The following is a 24,628-nucleotide window of genomic DNA, read 5'->3' as shown; positions in this document are numbered from 1 at the left end:
TAAGATCAGGAACGAGACAAGGATGTCCACTCTCACCACTATTATTCAACATAGTTCTGGAAGTCCTAGCCACGGCAATCAGAGAAGAAAAAGAAATAAAAGGAATACAAATTGGAAAAGAGGAAGTAAAACTGTCACTGTTTGCGGATGACATGATACTATACATAGAGAATCCTAAAACTGCCACCAGAAAGCTGCTAGAGCTAATTAATGAATATGGTAAAGTTGCAGGATACAAAATTAATGCACAGAAATCTCTTGCATTCCTATACATTAATGATGAAAAATCTGAAAGAGAAATTATGGAAACACTCCCATTTACCATTGCAACAAAAAGAATAAAATACCTAGGAATAAACCTACCTAGGGAGACAAAAGACCTGTATGCAGAAAACTATAAGACACTGATGAAAGAAATTAAAGATGATACCAACAGATGGAGAGATATACCATGTTCTTGGATTGGAAGAATCAATATTGTGAAAATGAGTATACTACCCAAAGCAATCTACAGATTCAATGCAATCCCTATCAAATTACCAATGGCATTTTTTACGTAGCTAGAACAAATCATCTTAAAATTTGTATGGAGACACAAAAGACCCCGAATAGCCAAAGCAGTCTTGAGGCAAAAAAATGGAGCTGGAGGAATCAGACTCCCTGACTTCAGACTATACTACAAAGCTACAGTAATCAAGACAATATGGTACTGGCAGAAAAACAGAAACATAGATCAATGGAACAAGATAGAAAGCCCAGAGATTAACCCACGCACCTATGGTCAACTAATCTATGACAAAGGAGGCAAAGATATACAATGGAGAAAAGACAGTCTCTTCAATAAGTGGTGCTGGGAAAACTGGACAGCTACATGTAAAAGAATGAAATTAGAATACTCCCTAACACCATACACAAAAATAAACTCAAAATGGATTCGAGACCTAAATATAAGACTGGACACTATAAAACTCTTAGAGGAAAACATAGGAAGAACACTCTTTGACATAAATCACAGCAAGATCTTTTTTGATCCACCTCCTAGAGTAATGGAAATAAAAACAAAAATAAACAAGTGGGACCTAATGAAACTTCAAAGCTTTTGCACAGCAAAGGAAACCATAAACAAGACGAAAAGACAACCCTCAGAATGGGAGAAAATATTTGCAAACGAATCAACGGACAAAGGATTAATCTCCAAAATATATAAACAGCTCATTCAACTCAATATCAAAGAAACAAACACCCCAATCCAAAAATGGGCAGAAGACCTAAATAGACATTTCTCCGAAGAAGACATACACACGGCCACGAAGCACATGAAAAGATGCTCAACATCACTAATTATTAGAGAAATGCAAATCAAAACTACAATGAGGTATCACCTCACTCCTGTTAGAATGGGCATCATCAGAAAATCTACAAACAACAAATGCTGGAGAGGGTGTGGAGAAAAGGGAACCCTCTTGCACTGTTGGTGGGAATGTAAATTGATACAGCCACTATGGAGAACAATATGGAGGTTCCTTAAAAAGCTAAAAATAGAATTACCATGTGACCCAGCAATCCCACTACTGGGCATATACCCAGAGAAAACCGTAATTCAAAAAGACACATGCACCCGAATGTTCATTGCAGCACTATTTACAATAGCCAGGTCATGGAAACAACCTAAATGCCCATCAACAGACGAATGGATAAAGAAGATGTGGTACATATATACAATGGAATATTACTCAGCCATAAAAAGGAACGAAATTGAGTCATTTGTTGAGACGTGGAGGGATCTAGAGACTGTCATACAGAGTGAAGTAAGTCAGAAAGAGAAAAACAAATATCATATATTAATGCATGTATGTGGAACCTAGAAAAATGGTACAGATGAGCCAGTTTGCAGGGCAGAAGTTGAGACACAGATGTAGAGAATGGACATATGGACACCAAGGGGGGAAAACTGCGGTGAGGTGGGGATGGCGGTGTGCTGAATTGGGCGATTGGGATTGACATGTATACACTGATGTGTATAAAATTGATGCCTAGTAAGAACCTGCAGTATAAAAAAACAAACAACTAATACTAAACTTTCATTGGGTTATTTGTATGGAAATATGTTAGTATAAATGTTTCAGACATTACATGAAATTTCTAAAAATCTTATATTTGTATTTGTATGGAAATATGTATGGAAATATGTTAATATAAATGTTTCAGACATTACATGAAATTTCTAAAAATCTTATATTTGTATTTGTATGGAAATATGTATGGAAATATGTTAATATAAATGTTTCAGACATTACATGAAATTTCTAAAAATCTTATATGTTCTGGTATAATGTTATAAGTAATAATCCTAGTTATTACTTTAAAATGTATATCTCAGAAATAACTAATTTTCTTGTCAACTGCATTATTATGAACTTTCATCAAATCTTTTACCGTGGTCATTTTTAAGTCTTTTGTCATTTACAGACAGTTCTGGGTGTACTCTGTTGATTTTGCAAATATGTTCCTATAAAAGGGTTTCATCTTCAAGAAATTCATGGAAAAGACTCTGACAAGTACAGGTTTCTGGTAACTGACTGTACTGCTGAACTGAATGAATAAGCATTTTCAGAACTCTGATGAAAAACTGATGAACTCATAAAAGTGCTAACAAAAGATCAAGATGAAAAAAAAAACAACAATTAATTACATGGGACTGAGTGAACTGATGAGGATGAGTATAATTTTTGTGACTTTCTGTCTGAATTTAAAAAAAAAAAAAAAAAAAATCCCACAAGGACTCAGAGGCAAAGAATATACAAATCAATTTTCACTGCAAAGTAAAGGAGCTGTTACAGTGGAGGATTACTGGACTGAATGTCAATATTATGACATAGTATGAGTGTGTTTCATGTTTGGTAATTGCAATCATTGTTGCTTTTGTTGTGGTCATCCATGTACAATGCTTGGTGTCAGTATATTTATCTCTTGTAAAAATAAAATACAGTGTATGTGTGTGAAAAAAAAAAAAAAAGAAGTGGTATGCTGCTGTGATAAACACCTAAACATGTGGAAGTAGCTTTGAAACTGGGTAAGGGGTAGAGGCTGGAAGAGCTCTGAGGTGCATGCTAGATACACGGATGTTTAAGGTGATTCTGGTGAGATCCCAGCTAAATATGAGGAATGTGTCATGGCAAAGAACTCAACTGAACTGTTCTAGTGTTTTATGCAAGGTAGAACTTGTGAGCAACAGAATTGGAAATTTAGCTGAGCGGATTTCTAAGCAAAGTCTTAAAGGAGTGGGTTGGTTCCTCCTGACTGATTAGAGTAAAATGCAAAAGGGGAGAGATGAACTGAAGAAGGAATTGTTAAGCACAAAGGAACCAAAACTCAAAGACTTAGCAAATTCTTGGCCTATCCAAATTATAAAAAATGAGAAAGCTTGCTTTGAAGAGAACACTAAGGGTGTGGCTGACAAACCATTTGATAAAGAGATCTTGGGTGCAACTCATGGACTTAATCAATCATCATAGCAGAAACCAGGAATAGAGGTGGGATTATACCAGGAAACACATTACCAGTTTGAACTAAAGGGGACAGAGAAAGTGGGATGGAGTGAAGCAAGGCTGTTGGACCCCTTGGCTTCTACAGGACCAGACCATAGAGCTATTCTACTATAAACATGTGCTATTCTTCAAGGAAAGTGCAAAATGATTCTGAAGACAATTCAGAGATCATCAGGGCTGCCCCTCCCATCACAGGCTCAGGGGGCAAGGCTGTTTCTTCCTTCTCAGTTTCAAAGGGTGGGACCACATCTCAGGCTTCCAGAAAGCCAGCATGACTTTGCCCAGTGCCTCAGGGATGGGGCTGCCCTTGCAGAGAGCTGTGTGGGCAGGGTCTTGGCAGAGAGCTGTGTGGGCAGGGGCCTCAGAGAGCAAAGAGGAAGAGGCCCTTGCAGAGAGCTGAAGCAGTAAGGATGTGACGCTGCCACCCCAGAGGGCCTGGAGGGCTAAACTTCGAACCACAGAGGATTATTCTCAAGCCTTAAGATCAACTTAAGATCTACTGGAATTTGGTCTTGCTAGGTTTTGGACTTGGGGGTTCTGTCACTCCTTTCGTCTTTCCAATTTTTTCTTTGTGGAATGGGAATTCCTACTCTATGCCTGACCCACCATTGTATCTTGTAAGCATATAAATAGTCTGGTTTCATAGGTTTGCAGCTGATGAGGAATTTTGCCTCAAGAGGAATCATACCTTGAATCTCATCCATATGTGACTTGATTGATATTTGGATAGACTTTGTACCTTAGGCTTTAGAGCTGATGCCGGATTGAGCTAAGACTTTGGGGGCTTGCTGGGATGGAATGGATATATTTTGCATGTGATAAGGACATGAACTGGGGGACCAGGGGTGGAATGCTATGGACTGAATTGTGTCTCCCTAAAATTCATATGTTGAAGCCCTAACCCCCAATGTGACTGTACCTGGATATAGGGTCTGTAGGAAGTAATTCAGGTTAAATGAGTTCATAATTGTGGAGCCCTAATTTTAGAAGACTGTGGCCTTATAAGAAGAGGAAGACAAAGATCTCTCTCTTTCTCAAGGTGGCCATCAGCAAGCCAGGAAGACAGCTCTCACCAAAACCTGACCATGTTGGTCGTCCTGATCTCATACCTCCACTCTCCAGAACTGTGAGAAAGTAAATGCCTGTTGTTTAAGTTACTCAGACTGTGGTATTTTTGTTATGACAGTCCGAGATGACTAATACAAAGGCCTTGCATCTGAAAGATAACATGTGAGAAATAAATCCACAGTAGATGAGGTTAATGACCAGAGCAAGTATCTGGTTTTGTAGGATATAGTAAAGAGTTTGGAGTTTATTTAAAGAGAACTGTGAAGCCAATGAAGCATTTTAAACAGGAAGACAGTAGTCCTCTTTCATTTTTTAAGAGATCACATCATAGAAGAAATTTTCCACTTCATAGAGTTTTCAAGTATTTTCTGTATTGTCACCATTTCATGCTTCATTCATCAGATGGTAGAGGTACTTGGGCCAATTTGCTAAATCTCAACTGAACCCTAAGAGGAATCCAAGTGAACCCTACAGGCTATGGAAAGGTCACAGAGAGGTTATCAAACCTGCCACAACTTTTCAAATGATTTGATAATAAATAGATATGTTTGCTGCTCACAACCAACACTCTTCCATACTGTAGACACATTCTCTTAACTATGCTTCTTATAAACAATGTCAAGACCTTCATGAACTTCTAGGCCAGCAATACTTATGATCCCCTGAGTATACCCTTTCTCTACCATTCCCAACATGTATATTCAAACTTAGAGTTTATCGTGACCGTGTGTGTGTGTGTGTGTGTGTGTGTGTGTGTGTGTCCAGTGAGGAAAGAGAGTGGCATAAAAATTTTAAGTAAACAGAAGGAGGATCTTTCCAAATGTCATACATTTATTAAGTGTATAAGTGGTTTGCTAGGCAAAACTCATTCTCAGGTATAAAAAGGGTATCAGCATAATAGGTTAAAACCCATCTCCCTATCTACTCTTTTGAAATAATGCATATTCTTTGTGGATAAAAAGAAAAGAACAAAGTAAAGTATAACATTACCTAGGAAGCTGGTTTCTGAGGCTGACTTGTTGGTTTGTGTTGTACAGGGACATGGCTGATAGACCCTGATTTCAGAACCTCATTCCATTTTCGTTAGATGGGACTGGAGATAGCCTCTTCCACCATATGTATGAACATGCATCACACACAAAACCACAGCAGCCCTCCTGCTTTGCATAAACTGCTTTTTCCTTATGGCTCACTTGAATCAGCTGCAGTTCATTTTGCTCCACATTCCAGTGATTACAGTTGGAATCACAGTGGCATTTCCTCAGTTTAGTTAACAACAGAGTGCCTGAGGCTTGTGTTCAGTTGTCACAACAGTGGATTCACCAGGGCAAATATAAGTTTTCATAAGCAATCTCATCCAGGAGTGTCTGGGGACCACAGAGCCAGAGTAAAGTCTGAGCAGTATACTACTCTCTTCCTTTTCTCCTAATTTCCACCAGTAATTATAAAACCATACAAGCTAAATGTTCTCTGTCAAAGAATATTTTTCTCGGATAAAAGGCTTTTTATCAGATTTATCCCTTCAAAGCCATCAAAGAAAATTGGCTTCAGGTTTTTTCTAATTTTAACATCCCAGCTACAGAAACAAGTTCATCAGCTCTTATGTCCAATAAAAATTTCATCTAACAGACATTTTTTCAAGACACACTTGGAGTTTAGATTGATGGTAAATTTTTTTTAAGTTTTTCTTTTTTGTTAAATTACCCTGCATGTTTTGAAAATATAATTTTTCAACTTAAATAGTCAGCACTGCAAGCACACCATCTTATAATAAATAACCTAAGGAAGAATCAACCCACCCCGACTGTGTGCTAATTCATATAGCCTGAGTAATGCTGAGAACCCTCACTAGTAACAATGGAGAAAAATACACAATTAAGAAACATAACATACTCGGAATTACATGGAATTGAAAACAAACACTTAAAATACTCTGGTGCTTCCTAAATGTTTTATTTTTCTTTCATTTTTTTCTCACTTTCATTATGTAGAAAGATCTAAAAATAATGTAAGCCAGGTTGGAAGGAAGACAAAGTTATAGGAATATCTAAATGGTTTCCTTTTTACTCCCTTGGAAGATAACCTCAGATAGGAATACTGACTTTCTGAGTATGCAGCTAGCTGTCTTCACCTGTATCTATTTTTTCAGTAGCACTAACATTAATCCTATGTTTGCAGTTTATTGAAGACGTAGCTGCCTGACAAAAGAAAAACCTCACCACCTTAGGAAAGTCAGTGGAAAAAAGTTATAAATCTTTGGGTAGTTATCTAAAAGCCTTGAAGAATATTAATACCTTCTGTATCCAGGTTACATGAAAATACCATTGTGTTTCTGATAGTGAATGGATTACTATGACTGATTACATATCAATTATTTTTGAACTTTTTGCCATTCAAATCCATAAATTTATTGAGAATCTTTGAAGTCCTGAAATTACAAAGACGAGTAAATAACCATCATTATTATTATCTATTATATTTTGAGCCCCTGATATATGCCAAGGTAAGTCCCTACACATACTGTCTCTTTTGATAGTCACAGCAACACCATGATATAGATATTTCTATTTTACAGTTGAGGATACTGCAATGTCTTGGCCCTCAGAGAGTTAGTTCTCAGGCTATCAGGAACTGACAGTGAGGTAAGTGTTGTAGATTGATCATACTCAGATATTCTGAAAAATTTGTTTTTAAACATTTAAAATATTTAAAATTGAATCTAAAAATATTCAATATATTGAATTTTGTCAAATGCTTTTTTAGTACCTATTAAGACAGATCATGTGCTTTTTATCCTTTGGTCTATTAATGTACTGTTATCACATGGATTGATATTCCTATGTTGAACCAATCTTGCATCCCAGGGATAAATCCCACTTGGTCATGGTATATGAGTCTTTAAGTGTGTTGTTGAATTCAGTCTGGTAGTATTTTGTTGAGAATTTTTACATCTGTATTCATCAGGGGTATTGGCCTATAGCTTTCTTTTCTGTAGTGTCTTTTTCTGGCTTTGGTATTAGGGCAATTCTTGCCTCATAAAATGAGTTTGAAAGTGTTTTCTGCTCTTCAATTTTTTCAGAAGAGTTTGAGAAGGAATTCTCCAGTAAAGCCATGTATCCCTGGGCTTCTCCTTGTTTTGGGAGGTTTTTGGTTACTGATTCAATCTCCTTACACCTAAGTATAGGTCTGTTCAGATTTTCTATTTTCATGATTCGAGCTTGATATGTTGTATGTTTCTAGGAATTTATTTCCTCTAGGTTATCCAATTTGTTGGCATATGTTGTTCATAGTAGTTTCTTATAATCCCCTCAAAGCCATAAAATTCTAACTGGGAAAATATTTACTATCATATATCTCCTTTCTTTCTCTCTGTCTCTGTCTGTCTCTCGGTCTATCTCTCTCTGTTTTTTCTCTCATGATCTCCTCACTGTCATTGGTGTAAACCACATTTACCCAATTATGAATATTCAGTTCTGAGCCTTTGTGCTGAGACATGAGCCTCTTTCCTGAGAAAATCTGTGGTATCTGAGAGCCCTATGCAATTCAGCCTAACTATGAGACCTCATGATGTTTTTAAAGGTAAATAAAGGTAATTTAACAATAATGTTAAAGCAATCTACATTGCTTTCATCTCTATGAAAAGTACCTAAATTCATCATGTTTCATCTATGGTTTAATATCTTGAAAGGAAGGACTTTTATTGAGCCATTAAACTCTTCTTTTAGTAAGGTAAAGACAGTACTTGGGGAGGCCTTAATAAACAACCTGAAAAAGAAATTAAGCAAGCAATCCCGTTTACAATAGCACCAAAAAGAATCAGATAATTACGAATAAACATAACCAAGGAAGCAAAAGGTTTGTATACTGAAAACTACAAAACACTACTGAAAGAATTCAAAGACACAAACAAATGAAAGATATCCCATGTTCATGGATTAGAAGACTTAATACTATTAAAATGTCCATACTACCCAAAACAGCAGATTCAATGGAATTCTATCAAAATCCCAGTGGAATTTTTTTGGGCAGAAAGAGACAATTCTAAAATCTATATAGAACAACAAAGCACCTCAAATAACCAACACAATCTTGAGAAGAAAGAATAAAGCTAGAGGTCACATACTTCCTGACTTCAAAAGATATTACAAAGCTATAGCAATTAAAACAGTATGGTAATGCACAAAGACAAACTATAGACCAATGGAATAGAATACAGAACCCAGAAATAAACCAACATATATAGTACCAAATGATCTTTGACAGGGTGCCAAGAATATTCAATGGGGAAAGGAAAGTCTATCCAATAAAATGGTGTGGGAAAACTGTATATCCACATGCAAAAGAATGAAATTGGACCCTTATATTAAATGATATACAAAAATCAACTCAAAATGAATTAAATATAAGACCTATAACTGGAAAAATTCTAGAAGAAAACAGAGAGAAAGCTTCATAACATTGGTCTTACACTTATTTTTTGGATATGACACTAAAAGCACAGACAACAAAAGCAAAAACAGATAAGCTGAACTACATCAAAGAAAAACCTCTGTGCAGGCAAAGGAAACAATCAGCAGAATGAAAAAGGAAGCTATAGAACAGGAGAAAATATTTGCAAACCATATCTGATAAGGGGTTAATACACAAAATGTACAAGAAACTCCTATAATTCAACAGCAAGAAAACAAATAACTTAATTAAGCAATGGGATAAGGACTTGAATAGACATTTCTCCCATGAAGACATAAAAATGGCCAAGAGGTATTTGAAAAGATGCTCAATATCACTAATCATCAGGGAAATGTAAATCAAAACCACAATGAGGTATCACCCCACGCCTATCAGAATGGCCATTATGTATATTTTAAAAAGGAAAGAAAATAACAAGTGTTGGCAAGGATGTAGAGAAATTGTAACCCCTGATAATTGGCACTTTCAATGGCGATTGACAGTGTAAAAAGGTGCAGTCACTATGGAAAGCAGTAGGAGGTTCCTCAAAAAATTAAAAACAGAGTTACCATATGATCCAGCAATGTCACTTCTGGGTATCCATCCAAAAGAATTGAAAACAGGATCTCAAAGAGATATTAGCACTCCTTTGTTCATGCAGCATTATTTGCAATAGCCAAGAGGTAGAAACAACCTTAATGTACATTGATGGATAAATGGGTAAAGAATATGTGGTAAGTTTATACATTAGAAGATTATTCAGCTGTAATAAAGAAGGAAATCATGTTCTATGCTACAACATGTATAAAACTTGAAGTCTTTATGCTAAGTGAAATAAGCCAGCCACAAAAGGAAAAATGCTGCCTGATTCCACTTATACAAATATCTGAAGTAGACAAACTCATAAAAGCATAAAGTAGACTACTGGTGGTTGCCAGGGGCTGGGAGTGGAGTGTGGGGATTGGGGAGTTATGGTTCCATGGATATAGACTGTTAGTCATACGAGATAAAAAAAAGTTCCAGAGATCTGCTTTACAACAATGTTCATATAGTTAACAATATGGTACTGTATACAACAATTTAAGAAAGTAGACCTCATGTTATATGTTGATTTTATTTTGTTTTTTTTACCACAATAAAAAAAGAGAAAGAAAGTACATGGCATGTGAGGGAAACAACAAAGAGTTTATCCTACTGGAGTGAATAGTGAACAGGAAGGTTTCCAGAAATAAATCCAGAAAGCTAAGGTGTGACTGACTGTTAAGGGCTTTGAGTTTGGAAAATACTTCCCTTGTAGCCAGGAACTCTCAGGAGGTCTCTCCTCAGTTCCTTTGTGATACTCTTTTTCCTCTGCCCATTATTTTAAAGACGATGTTCTTCAGAATTTTTTTTTTTTTTTTTTTTTTTTTTTTGCCAACTACACACTGTACTTGGTCAATCTCTCCCACATTTGGAAACTCAGTTCCTTTCTATACTCACAAATCCAAAATCTATTCTTCTAACCAAGACCCATTTCTTAAAATCCAAGTCTGTATATCATACTGCTTATGAAATCTCCACTTGAATGTGGCAGAGGTACTTCAAAGCCAACATGCTAATCTGAACTCCTCTTCCTCCTCCTCCCACTATCCCTATTCCTCTGTTCTTCTCTATTATTTTCCTTCTATATCCTCCATCTCACTAAATTACACTGTTTTTCCTCACTGCTGAACAGTTAGTGTCTGCCTCGTCTCCCATATCCAATCAGTCTCCAAATCCTCCTAAACTTCCTCCCAAATATCTCCATTTAGTCTATCCATCATGACAGCCATCATTGGAATTCAGATTAATATCAACACTCCCAGTACTCCATTTTTTACCCCCCAAAATTATACTTTAATGAACAAATATTAAAAGGTTTAACTGGGAACAAGGTGAGGGAATTCATGGATAATATTCATCTTATATGCTTAGTCCCTGAGATATCAAGAATTAGCTGAATACATCATCAGATTGCATAGCATTAGATGTGAGAATTAAATATGTCTGTTGAGAAAAGTAAGTCATTTGGGGAGTAAGGATTTTATTTTGCTAAGTCTGGAAGTCCCAAACAGATAAATATGAGTAAGTGTATTGTTTTACATTCTCATTCGACCTCCTTATTTAGCAGGTGCTCTTGATGCTCCTGTGACTACATCCCTCATTTAAAAGCCTCTATTGGGGCTTCCCTGGTGGCGCAGTGGTTCAGAGTCCGCCTGCCAATGCAGGGGACACGGGTTTGAGCCCTGGTCTGGGAAGATCCCACATGCCGCGGAGCGACTAAGCCCGTGCGCCACAACTACTGAGCCTGCACGTCTGGAGCCTGTGCTCCGCAACAAGAGAGGCCGCGATAGTGAGAGGCCCGCGCACCGCGATGAAGAGTGGCCCCCACTTGCTGCAACTAGAGAAAGCCCTAGCACAGAAACGAAGACCCAACATAGCCATAAATAAATAAATAAAAAATTTTAAAAAAAACAACAAAAAACTGAGTCTCATCCAATGCAAATAAAAAAATAAAAGCCTCTATTGGACATACTAGACCTGTTTATGACTAACGTCTGTGAACTTAAAGCTTTATTTTGAAAAAAAGAGTCTGTCAGCTCAGCAACTGGGGAAAGGGGATTTTATGGCACTTATATACCACTTTTTAGAGATGTTATCAATGTAAATTTTTAGAGAGTTATCAATAAGTAGAAAGGTACCTTGAAATGTGGCTAAAAGTAGTGTTTATGTTATTATTATAACAACTAGATGACACAGAGTAGCTCTCCTGCTTCTGTACTAGCTTTCTGGCTTAAACTCAAAGAGAAGATTACCTGAATTACAAGTACAGCCAGAGAACAAAAACTGTTGGATGGAATGAACAAAAATGTCCCCTGAGCATAACCCAAGGACAGGTTATACTCTAGCTATCTGTTTTGCAAGATAAAATTAGCTACATGACCTTTTATAACTTTTACAATATATTTAAACCCTGTGAAATGTACAAGACCTTGCGCTCTTGTGTCATGTCCTTTGAGATTAGTGAGTCAACTCTCTCTAAAGCAATTCCTCAAAAACTGGTATCTGACAGATTTTCAAAACTGCAGAGCACTATGCTAAAGAATCTGTCTATAATGGATAAAGAAGATGTGGCACATATATACAATGGAATATTACTCAGCCATAAAAAGAAATGAAATGGAGGTATTTGTAATGAGGTGGATGGAGTTAGAGTCTGTCATACAGAGTGAAGTAAGTCAGAAAGAGAAAAACAAATACAGTATGCTAACACATATATACGGAATCTAAGGGGAAAAAAAAAAAAAAAAAAAAAAAAAAAAAGGCCATGAAGAACCTAGTGGCAAGACGGGAATAAAGACACAGACCTACTAGAGAATGGACTTGAGGATATGGGGAGGGGGTGGGGTGAGATGTGACAGGGTAAGAGAGTGTCATGGACATATATACACTACCAAATGTAAAATAGATAACTAGTGGGAAGCAGCCGCATAGCACAGGGAGATCAGCTCGGTGCTTTGTGACCATCTAGAGGGATGGGATGGGGAGGGTGGGAGGGAGGGAGATGCAAGAGGGAAGAGAAATGGGAACATATTGTATATGTATAACTGATTCACTTTGTTATAAAGCAGAAGCTAACACACCATTGTAAGGCAATTATACTTCAATAAAGATGTTAAAAAAAAAAAAAAAAAAAAGAATCTGTCTATACTGATAACATTTGGACTCAAACATCAAGTTTGAAATTGCAATTGCCTTTTCACTATAATCAACTTGGTCGTTTGAAGTGAAGACTCAGCTCAAAACCAAGGGAAAAAAAATCTAGTTTACTTATTATAAAGTTCTTTGTAAATATGCCTTGAAAACCAAATAAAAATTGGATCTTCAATTTAAGTTAATGTTCAAGAGAGAAAATAAACATAGTTATCCATTAAGGCTGACCATCATATTCATTTAAATTCAATATTTAACTCTTTCCTGTCATTGGGACTGAATTCCCAAAGTATCCACGCAGGGATTTTCCTCTGCACTAACCACAGCATTAGAAAATATTCATGACTGATTTCCCACAATCAAAACCTGGAATATCTTGGTTCAATTTAACACTATGGCATAATACGCTATAGTTCAGTTGTTAGGCTGATGGTACATTAACTCAGTGTTTAATATAATGCCAAATTAACTTTAATAAATTTAAATACTGTACTCTTAGAAATATTCACCTCAATATCTTGTAAGCATTTTACTACTGCCATATATTTTGCAGATGGTTAAAAGGCATAAGACATTCCATCTTTTCTCCTCTGAAGATAAGGGTCCAAGTTTGTGTTGTGTATCTCCCCAATTCATGACAATTGAATCACATTATTTCCATAGAAAAAATAACAATGAGAAATATTAAGGGTCCTGCTATCATATGCTTCTGTATGCCTAGCATGTGAAATACCATGAAAGGCTATAAATTATTGTCATCATATCTAATGATACTGAAAAGCTTAATTACTGCCACTGATGTGAGCACATAATGCCAGATCATTTTCTCTTTGTCTCTGTTCTCTTTCCATTTAAAGTCTAAGCCATATTGTCCTTTACCCTTTGGCCTCAATCTTTTATTTTTGGCTGCAAAATCTGAAGACCTATTTCACAATCTAGATCTGTTCAAAATATTTAAACTCATTCCAAGCCTTTTAAAATGGCTAATAGGTTGAGAGAAACCTTTTGTCCAAATCATTTAAATGCAAAATTTAAAAATGAGTGTACTACTGATTTTCTTAGAATGTCACTTCTAACTGCAAAGAAGTACTTTATCAAATAACTTATGCCTTTCATCATAGATGAATCTTTTAATCATCTATCGATTGGCTGAAATCCTAGTAGTCTTTTCTATGTATCAATATAATTGCATATCTATTTTCATATTGTTGTAACTTCCTTAGTCTTTCTTCTAAGAATCATGAAACATAGCTCTGGATGAATAAGTTCACTGTGATTCCCAAAGACAAAGTAACTTTACATTACAAAAACACAAAAGACACAGGGATGATATTCTCTAACATTAAACATGAGAATATTCCATTGTATCCTAGTTCGTGTACAAATGCATACACCCTTTAAAAGTAAAAATTCTGGCGGGCTGCCAGTATTAACTTGTTATTTTTATTATAATATTTCTTAAATGAATATAAACATAAAGCCAGCAGTAATTTTCTAGTGCTTATAGTTCATAGATAAAAATATGAAAATCAAATACAAACACAATAATGCACCTAATAAAATTTAAATTAATAGTACTAGTTTAATATTTTGGACAATATTGTTTTGCTGAAACTAAACAATGAGCTTCTTTTATATACTAATTCAATATCATGATGAACCAATCTGAGAATGTACACCAAAATATACACATGAAAATTCTGAAAGAAATGTTCAAAATATCATCTCAAAAATTCTTCACTGGGAATATGCTATTACACTTACTGATAATAGAACAATTATATAGGTGAGTACCCACAAAGACAGAATTCACGCAAGGCAAATGTGGTACTAAACGCTAAGGCACGGGTCTTCTGAGCTCAGCATAACTAATACTTCTCTAGTTATTCTTTCACTGCTTTTCACTATTCAAACAAATGTGAAACGTCCTTTTATAAAATTCTTTGTGGAGCTCTTTGGACTTCTCTGGCTCAGATGCATCATTTCTTAGATCAAATTTGCCTCTCTTTACTCATTAGCCTGTTACAGTTACTCTGTTATACTATGCTATTTTTGTGGTATTAAATCAAAGTCTGAATTGATTGAATAACTTAAAAATCAAGCCATAGTCTATGAAGATGACTACCCATTGTAAATTACTGCCAAAAAAATAAGGTTTTCAAATAACTGGTCAAAATAATTTGATATGAATACAATAGTAGATGTAGAATATGTATTAGCTTTTTAATTTTAGGATATATCAATTTAGTGGCAGCCAATAATGTCCTCTAATATATAAAAGTAAAAATGCTGTCACTTCAGGTAACCACTGGGTCCCAGTGTAATCATAAACATGAAAGCAAATGCTGGTACTGAAATCAGAGTGGAGTATTTAGTTACAAAGTAGCCATTCACATACCAAAGTATTCTTATATAAACATTTTACGTATCATTGAAATGAAAGCCCAGATACAAAATTACTTCAGCCAAAATATTTCTCCTATAGTGTAAAAGTCTTTATAATACAAATTGCCCCAAACAAAATAGATTAATTCTGAACTGGAATTTGTTTTACAGAGGCTGCTATTAGTCATTACCTGATAATTGAGAACATTGGTGATGAGAGGCTGAGCGATCAAATTGTAAATTCATGATTTTTGTCTACCTTTGAGTGCGGACTCTGCTGTAATAGTAATGACAATGCATATACGCAATGATGTATTTATGCTTGTGCTAATGGTAATCGTAAAAACCTGTAACATTTTTTAAAATTTTAAATTTTTGTAAAATACACTTAACAAAAAATTTATCATCTTAATCATTTTTAAGTGTACAGCTCAGTAGTATTAATTCCATTCACATTGTTGTACAGCCAATCTCCAGAACTCTTTTCATCTTGAAACACTGAAAACTTCATGCCCATTAGAAAACTCCCCATCCCTTCCTCCCCCAGTCCATGGAAACCACCATTCTACTCTGTCTCCATGAATTTGACTGCTCTAGGTACCTCACATAAGTGGAATCATACAGTATTTGTTCTTTTGTGACTAACATATTTAACTTAGCATAGTGTCCTCGAGGTTCATCCATGCTATAGCATGTGTCAGAATTTCCTTCTTTTTAAGGCTGAATCATATTTAATTGTATGTATATGCCACATTTGGTTTTTTCATTCATATGACAATGGACACTTAGGGTGCTTCTGGTTTTCGGTTATTGTGAATAGTGCGGCTATTAACATGGCTTTATAAGTATCTCTTCAAGTCCCTGCTTTCAGTTCTTTTGGGATATACACAGAAGTGAAAATGCTGGATCATATGGTAAATTCATTTATTTGTTTGTTTGTAAGGAATTGCCATACTGTTTTCCATAGTGGTGCACCAGTTTTCATTCCCACCAACAGTGCACAAGTGTTCCAACCTCTCCACATCCTCACCAACACTTGTTTTCGGAGATTTTTTGTTTTGTTTTGTTTTTGTTTGTTTGTTTTGTAATTGTACCCATCCCCATTGTTATGAAATGCCCATTACTTTTGATCAAAGACCTCATTAGAGTTATTTTCAGGATTTTCTTAGTGGCGCTTAAGTTATTTTTTGTCAGTATTGATCAACCAGAATGTTAATTGTAAATTATGATAACAAAATAGAACCACAAATTATACTTAATTTTTAAAAGCTAAACAGTTGTATTTCAAATCTGAAACTCTATCTCATAATCATTTTTTTCTTGTTAAAATTTTTATAACACAACTTTGATAACGTGTGGTTTCTTAGGAATGTACTACAGTGTTATGAAAGAACAGACTATTTTTCATTATCTTTGTTCTGCTTATATCCAAAGTATAAGAATGAGTGGCTTATTTCTAATTCTGCTTCTGCCATTGATTTGCAGTGGTGTCACTTATTAACTATTCCTATACTACCTGAGAGGAAAGCATTGATTTTCATTTTCTCATAGATAGTTTCGATAAAATATTGTTAAATCTTTCAGAGGAGTTTGGTAACGTCATGTTATGATTTGCCTTTCTCAATTATGTGCTTACCATTCTCTTACCTCTTTTGTTGTCGTGATATTTCCTACATATCTCTGAGTACTGAACATACACGTGTTTGTGAGAGTTGAAAATTTGTCAGACAAGATACATATTTACGGTGGTGAAATTAGCTTAGAGATGCTGGACACTTCAGAATGTAGCTGACATTCTAAAATTTCCACACTGCAGGACTATGGCCCAATTCTAGAGGAGGAAGTACCCTTTCATTCCTTCACTGGTAGCAACTAAGTGACCAGCAGAAAACATGAGGTCCTTCTGTTTGATAAAGTCCTGGGAGCTTCTGCCCCACAGATTTCACCTCTATCTGAACAAAAAAAACATCCCTCCCAGAGCTGATGAAACTTCTAGAAAAGTAAAAACTAAAACTAAAATAAAATAAAATGTCACTTCTGGACCAATTATGATCAAGCTAGTATAACTTTATAATGCATTTGACAGGGAATAAAGAAGATATGATAAATAGACATAGATAAATTCTTGGAGAAGTAAATTGCAATGCATGACCAATTATGTACATTTCACATTGTCAAAGTGAGAAACAGTTATTTCCCAAATACCGAGAGTTCTGGCAATTACTATTTTGCATAAAAGCTAATTATTCATAGGTGTTGATCATTTCAATTCTATCTTTTGAAAAGAAATTTGAATCTTGTTACAACTGCTAAACTTGCAAATTGTTCATTAATTTTGGCCCTGGCTCTAACCTTAAAGCACTAAATATTTTAATGCTTCCTGATAAAAGAATAAATTCCTCTCTATACTCAAATGTATGGTACACAGATTTTCCTGAATAAGCTAAAGAAAACAATGCATTAAAGGTCAATGTTAAACTTATTTGTTACAATTGACCCTAAATTTTCTTGTATTGGCAACAATTACATACTGATCCACATTACATACTTGATATACAAATAAGACCTTTTCCCAAAAGCTTTAAAATAATGGATGAACCATAATTTTTCATGGTGGTATTTATCATAGCAGAATTAACAATGATGAATCAGTTTGTAATGTGTTCAGGTCAGAAACTTTTTTCTAGAATTTCATTCTCACTAAAATATACTTGTAATTTTACAGTTCTATAATATCAATACTTTTCAGTCATCTCCCTTTTATTTTTACTAATATTTCATTTAAAACTCATCTTTTCAATATAATAAAACATGAAGGTTTATCTATGTTTGCTCCTCATTTTTCTCTCTACGATTTTCTATTTCAGATCATTTTCCATTATAGCCATATTCTTTTTTTTTTTATAAATTTATTTATTTATTTTATTTTTGGCTGCGTTGGGTCTGCATTGCTGCACGCAGGCTTTCTCTGGTTGCGGCGAGCGGGGGCTGCTCTTCGCTGCAGTGTGCTGGCTTCTCAATGTGGTGGCTTCTCTTGTTGCGGAGCACAGGTTCCAGGCATGCAGGCTTCAGCAGTTGTGGCTCACGGCCTCTAGAGCGCAGGCTCAGTAGTTGTGGCGCACGGGCTTAGTTGCTCCATGGCATGTGGGATCTTCCCGGACCAGGGCTCGAACCCATGTCCCCTGTATTGGCAGGCGGACTCTCAACCACTGCACCACCAGGGAAGCCGCAGCCATATTCTTGTTAATACTGAATACAAACATTTTTATTATTCTCACTCTACTTATTACAGACTAGTGAACCACCTGCTCAATATAATAGTTTTTCATTGATTGTCCTCTCTATTCATCAATTCCTCCTTTCAAATTTTCTACGCAGCTGGCTTTTCCCAATACATTTCTTATTCTGTCAAGGGTGACTGAAACTATTTTCTGGTTTTATATTTAATGGGGCTGATGGCACTTTTCCCAGAGTCTCTTTGACTATACTGCCATGTCAGAAAATATACCCTTATTATTTCATACTTTTATTTATACTCATTTGTATTAGTTTAATTAGTATGGCTGGTACTACTTCATTCCTATCATTTCATCCACGTGTAAGAATTTTTTCTTCTTCTGAACATTTAATATGGTCTACCCTGTCTATCTCTATGCTTGCAATAAATAAACATAAACATGGGGATAATATATATGAAATAATATTTTCTAAATTATATTATTAATATATAGTAATAGGAATATTATAAATATTTTCTTAAGCTAGTACTTAAGTGTAGTCACAGGCTCCTGAGTTACACTTCAAGCTGGGAGTTGACAGATATCACCTGATATTATGGAAATAAGGAAGCTGATTGTTAGTTATATTACTCTACTTCTCAAAAAAAAATCATATCTTTTTTTGGAAGGGAGGTTAAGACTGATTTCACCTTTTTACTCAAAATGATAATTAACAGTGACGAAAAATTACAGGGTTTCTACTTTGCTTTTTACTAGCAGTCAATTATTAAATCCAAGCCTTAGCCATCCAATAGCAATTCTGGGTAGACTCTCTGTGCAAACTCTTCACAGAAAGGGAAAAAAGCAAAACTTACATATGCAGTATGCTTATAGCCCCTACGACGACTAGGGAAAAAAGGACATCCCACAAAAGTAGAGAGCATTCTGAACGTTTCAGTTGGACCTTTACCTTCTTTATCCCTTATAGATTTCCACTGTTATGATTCTAGCAATACCTCAATTCCCAGCTAGTACATTCCAACCTCTGATCACCTCATATCTGCCTTTCAAATTAAACACTCTGTCACAGAAAAGGAATAATTTTTCAGCATTCCTGTATCTTGGCTTGAATTTCTGCTCCTTGATTTTGATCCCTGCTGATTCTTACTGTGTCTTGAGACCAGATTCTGGTCACTCTCTGACTCCTGGCTCTTCCCCAGCTCAGTTTCCTGTCTGGATTCCTATTCTTATATGTTAGCTTCAGTTTTTAGTCTTCCTGAACACAGGATTTATCTTCATATAGACTCAAAATTTGCTTGGTCCATATCTGGAAATATTTTTTAAAAGTCAGTGAGGAAAATGGTCCATTTAGTACACGTGTCTACTCTCCCTTGTGTAAAAATAATAGAAAATAAGAAAATAATTCTCATTACTTGCAGATGATATAATTTATATTCCTTGAAAATCCACCTATATGAACAAAAAAATATAATAAAATAAGAGACTTCAGTAAGACGGCCTGATACAATGTCAACCTACAAAAGCAATAGTTCTCTAGTACACATCTCCTACACACTCCCCAACAACTAGAAACTGCAATAGAAAAGAAGATCACATTAACAAACTATGTAAAAAGAAATAAAACCTATAAAATACACATAAACCTTACAAGAAATATAAGTATGTAGAGTAAGAAAATAAGTAAGTGAGTAAAACTGTACTAAGGGTCAAAAAGAAACCCTAAGTAGATTAATTCCTGAATGGGAAAGTTCAGTAAAGATGTTATACATCCACAAATCAATATATAAATTCAATGCGATATCAATAATCTCAACCTCAAAGGGATTTTTAAATAGAATTTGTAAAGCTGATAGTAAGGTTTATATTGAACAGAATGTGTACAGAAATGGTCAAAGCAATTGTGAAAAAATAAAGCACTAAAACTAGAACTTGCCCAATCAGATATCAAAATATACTATACATAATTAAATATTGTGATATGAGCACAGTGATATAAATATAGACTAATAAACCATAATAAAATTTATGTAGGAATCGTGTATATTATACAAGTGACATTCAAAATCAATTTGTAAAGGGAATGAACTGTTCAGAAAATGGTGAGAGGATAGTTGACTATATTTATTAAAGAATAACACTGAATTCATATCTCATAAAATAGACAAAAGTACATGATCGATCAGTGGTTAGACAATGTACTGTAAAAGTATTAAAAGGAAATATAACCAATATTTTTGTAATTAGGGCTTCATAAGCAAAGCACAACACACAGAAGCCATAAAGGAAAAGAATAATAGTTTTGAACACATAAAAACTGTTTAAACTTTAATATTTCAGATGATACTGTCTTAGTTTGAATTACTGCGAAGGAGAGCATGAGAAAGAAATTTCAATGTAGGTAATTTACGTTGAAAGTTATCACAGAGAACAGGAGTAAGGAAATGGGACACAGAAAATGAGGAAAAGTGACTGTAAAGGGTATGGAATTTTTGGAGGCTGATGTGGTAGGCAATGGAGTCTCAATTTCCCATAATGCCTCCCCAAACTGCTCATGAAAAAAGATAGGAAAGTGAACATTTATATACCGTTTCCTGCCCCACTTTGGTTGAGGGTCACCCTCAGAGCACTAAGTTCCCCATATTTCTGGGCTGACTTACACACTGACTGCGTTCCAATGACTTCAGAAAGAAGGGAGAAAAGCAGTCCATGTGAGTCTGAGTGTGCACAGAAGTTTCCAACATGCTAGGGTTGAAATCAGATGTAGATCAATGAGATGTGACAGCACACTGAAGCACTGGCTGCAGTCTACTCTTTGTACCATTCTTAGTCATCGGTGTCCCACATTAAAACCACTCTGTCACTAACTTTTCAAACTGGTGGTTAGCCACAGTCTTTAAAAAATGCTTGATACGAAAGAGTTAGTGGAATAAGTTATGGCACCCAGAGCGATAGCCAAGTGCAAGTCATAATATTCTCCTTTCTCTACCACCAATTCTAGAATTCCCAAGCTTAAATCCTAGGGTTCTTGTCAGGCCCTAAAAAGGGGAATTATAAATTGTCCATCGATAGTCTGAACTTTAGTGAAGGTAGAATCTTAACTGTATCCTTGGTAGAAGCCTGGGAACCAAAAGTTCTAATCCACAGACCTTAGATTTGTGGGGGAAAAAAGCACAAATTTCTAGAGTGGGTCACTGAAGTCATATTGAGAAGGATCAATCATACATCCTCCCCTTTGTCCTTGAATCCACATATTCTAGGCATTGAAGATATGGCCTCAAATATTTGGTCAAATCATATAATGCATCCTGAAGGACAGTAGTTTAATTTTACACAGTACATCATTTCCAAGCAGCCATTGCTGAGATTAAAATAGATTATTTCAAAGAGCAGGATCTACTCATCAGATTGGCTGCTTGATGAAGAGATCCCACAGTCATGTCTGAGGATTTGTTTTGATGTATCCCACATCAGTAAGTCTGACTTTCTCCAAACTCACGTAGTGGTGTTCTACACTACAAGTACACTACACTACCACAGAACAGGTAAATTCATATAGGGACTGAGTGTCAATTTTAGTAATAATGAATCACTCCCCCCACCAGGCTGGAAAGGATCTTCTATAACAACATGACACTAAATGGAGAGCTGTCTGCTCAGTGATATACCATGTCAAGAACCCAGAATTGATCCCTGCTGCTGATAGATCAGGCATTTAGCAGTGACAGCAGCTACAGCATCCTGGGTAAAAGCCCATGCTGCTGGCGCCATGCATAGCCTTCATCAGTACTACCGTGGCTATTCAATTTATGGGCCCTTATGGTAAGCAATAAGGTGCCTGAGGACAAAGGGTGGCACACATCTATCAGATGAAACATCCTGTCCACTGGTTGTTCAATGTCTCCTCCGCAGTGAGTTCTTTTTGCTAGGCATTGGCATGACACATCCATGCATCCATCCCCATGAGTTCATCCATATAGCTCTTTTAAAAATATCCTTGCCTGTAATAGTTTAGTCATTCTTCTCCCAAGCCATTGACCAGGGAGTCCATAAACTTTTCCTATAAAAGGTCCATATAGTAAATTTTTTAGATTTGTTGAATCATACAATCTCTGTTGCAGCTATTCAAATCTGCCTCCATAGCACAAAAATAGCCATAAATATTACATAAATGAATGTGTGGCTGTGTTTCAATGAAATGTTATTTATGGACACTGAAATTTGGGTTTCATATGATTTTCACACATCATGAAATATTATTTTTTGAATTTTTTCCAACCATTTAAAAATATAAAACCAATTTTTAACTCACAGGCTATGTAAAACCAGACAATGGAGCAGGTATAGCTTTCGGGACATGCCAACCCCTGCCTTGAACCAACAATCAAAGCCATGCTCTGCTGCAGGGGAAATCATAGTCTTACTTCGGGCCAGTTTTCTTTCTAGATAAAGTGGAAAACTAGGTATACTCCTCACAGTTCTGCCCAATGAAATAATTTCCTCGCATCAATGTCTTTTAGAACTACCCTTGAGTGGGCCTGTAGTGCACCAGTATCCATTTTGGTTCACAATAAACTACTGAGCCAGTCTACAGGGCCAAATTTCTCCGCTACTCCATCAGCTAGCTAAAAGGAATGTTCCATGAAGTATAAGAGGAGGAAGAGGCATCAGTTTGCCTGTCCTTTGATCTTGTTTGGGTCTAATCCCTACTATAAAATTTCCATCATGCAATAAATTGCTATGTATCTGCCAGACCTTATTACTTGGTGGATCTGACAAACCCTTCTACTAGGTCACTTCAGTCTCATGGTTGTTTGATGCATCATGAAAAGGGACTCAGTCTCTAAAAGGGCTCAATAGCCTCCCAAAATCTGATTTTTAGTTTTCTGCTGCTGAAGGCAGCACCTTCTTCTAGGTGTCTGGGTGAATTGCAACAGCTCTTTCATGGGGCTTTTTACTTCTAGTACCATTGGATCTGCTGGGTCATACACTCTGAAGGGCAGGACAGTTTATACAATGGCCTAGAGCTGGTGAAGAAGCCTTTCTTTCTCTGGACCTCACACAAAACCAGCATTCTTCCAAGTAATCAAATAGCCATTAGAGGGATTATTCCCAAGTATGGTGTTGCCTCCAAAATTCAAAAAAGTCCAAGTGTACCAAGCCAAGCACTGTCCATTTTTCTCAGAGTTGAAGAGTAGAAGGTGCAACAATTTGTTCTCTAATTTGATGGGATGTTTCACACGCCCCCCCACCCACCCAAACCATTCCCCAAAATTTCACCTATTTGACAAGTCCCTGAATCTTACAGGATTCATCTTCCATCCTCTCTTACACACGTGTTTTAGTAGAGCATCCAGGGTACTGGCGACTTCCTTTCTATAAGGTCTGATTCTTTAGATAATCAATATAGTGATAATTTTGTAGAATGTCGAAATTATCAAAGATTTTTCAGACTATGTTGTGGCAGAGAACCACGTATATAACATAGCCCTGGAGAAACAAAGTGAATATGTACTGTGGTCCTTCCCATTTTTATCCTCATTAAAGATACAGATTGAAAAGAACATATTTATCAGATCGATAGTCACACATCAAGTACCAGAGGTTATGTTTCTGCTCCAATAAAAATACCACATCTGGTGCAACAGCAGCAATTGCTGATACAATTTGGTAAAGCTTATAGTGATTTACCCACATATGCTATAATTCATCTGTTTTTGTATAAATCACACAGGTGAACTAAACAGGACTATGTTAAAACCACCACCCTTGTATCTTTTAAGTTTAAGGGAAGTGTCAATCTCTGAAATTCCATTTGGGGACCAGGGATAGGATGGCTTATAGACTCATTTGGATTTACTAATCAGTGAGTCCATTTATTACCTCTAACCAGAGAGGTGTGATAGCATTCTGGATGTCTCAGTATCAGTGTCAACTGAAACTCTGCATCCCACATCTCTCAAAAACCTAGGAATTTCTCCTTCCTCCTACATGCAGTCAACCTGGTTAATTGCCACAGGTGTCACTGGAAAATAAGGGAATATTTTTTGTATATTCTTGTAATGATGTTGCAAAATCCTCCTCAAGGAGACCTGGCCTTTTCTTCAATTGATTACATCTAGGAGTGAGAACAGGCCCACTCTTTGAACCAGGGTGAGGCACTGGATTTTTCACTGTGTCAAAAACAGATTTGTTCCATCCTGCTATTTA

General features: G+C 36.0%; 1 long non-coding RNA gene across 2 annotated transcripts in view; it reads left to right on the top strand.

The window, feature by feature from the left end:
• LOC309661022 overlaps window positions 1–24,628 on the top strand; it is a 124,651-nt gene that overhangs the window by 79,018 nt on the left and 21,005 nt on the right. Inside the window, exon 3 of one of the 2 annotated variants that reach the window (XR_014263801.1) lies at window positions 7,192–7,258. This is a non-coding gene — a long non-coding RNA (uncharacterized lncRNA). Of the gene's footprint in view, window positions 1–7,191; window positions 10,220–24,628 lie in introns of those variants that run through there. The other variant, XR_014263802.1, reaches the window with a different exon arrangement.

This window comes from Balaenoptera physalus, assembly GCF_965194825.1.
Source record: "Balaenoptera physalus genome assembly, chromosome: 5".
Lineage (NCBI taxonomy): Eukaryota > Metazoa > Chordata > Mammalia > Artiodactyla > Balaenopteridae > Balaenoptera > Balaenoptera physalus.
Note: the sequence above shows the minus strand (reverse complement) of the source record. Positions and strands in the feature narration are given on the sequence as shown.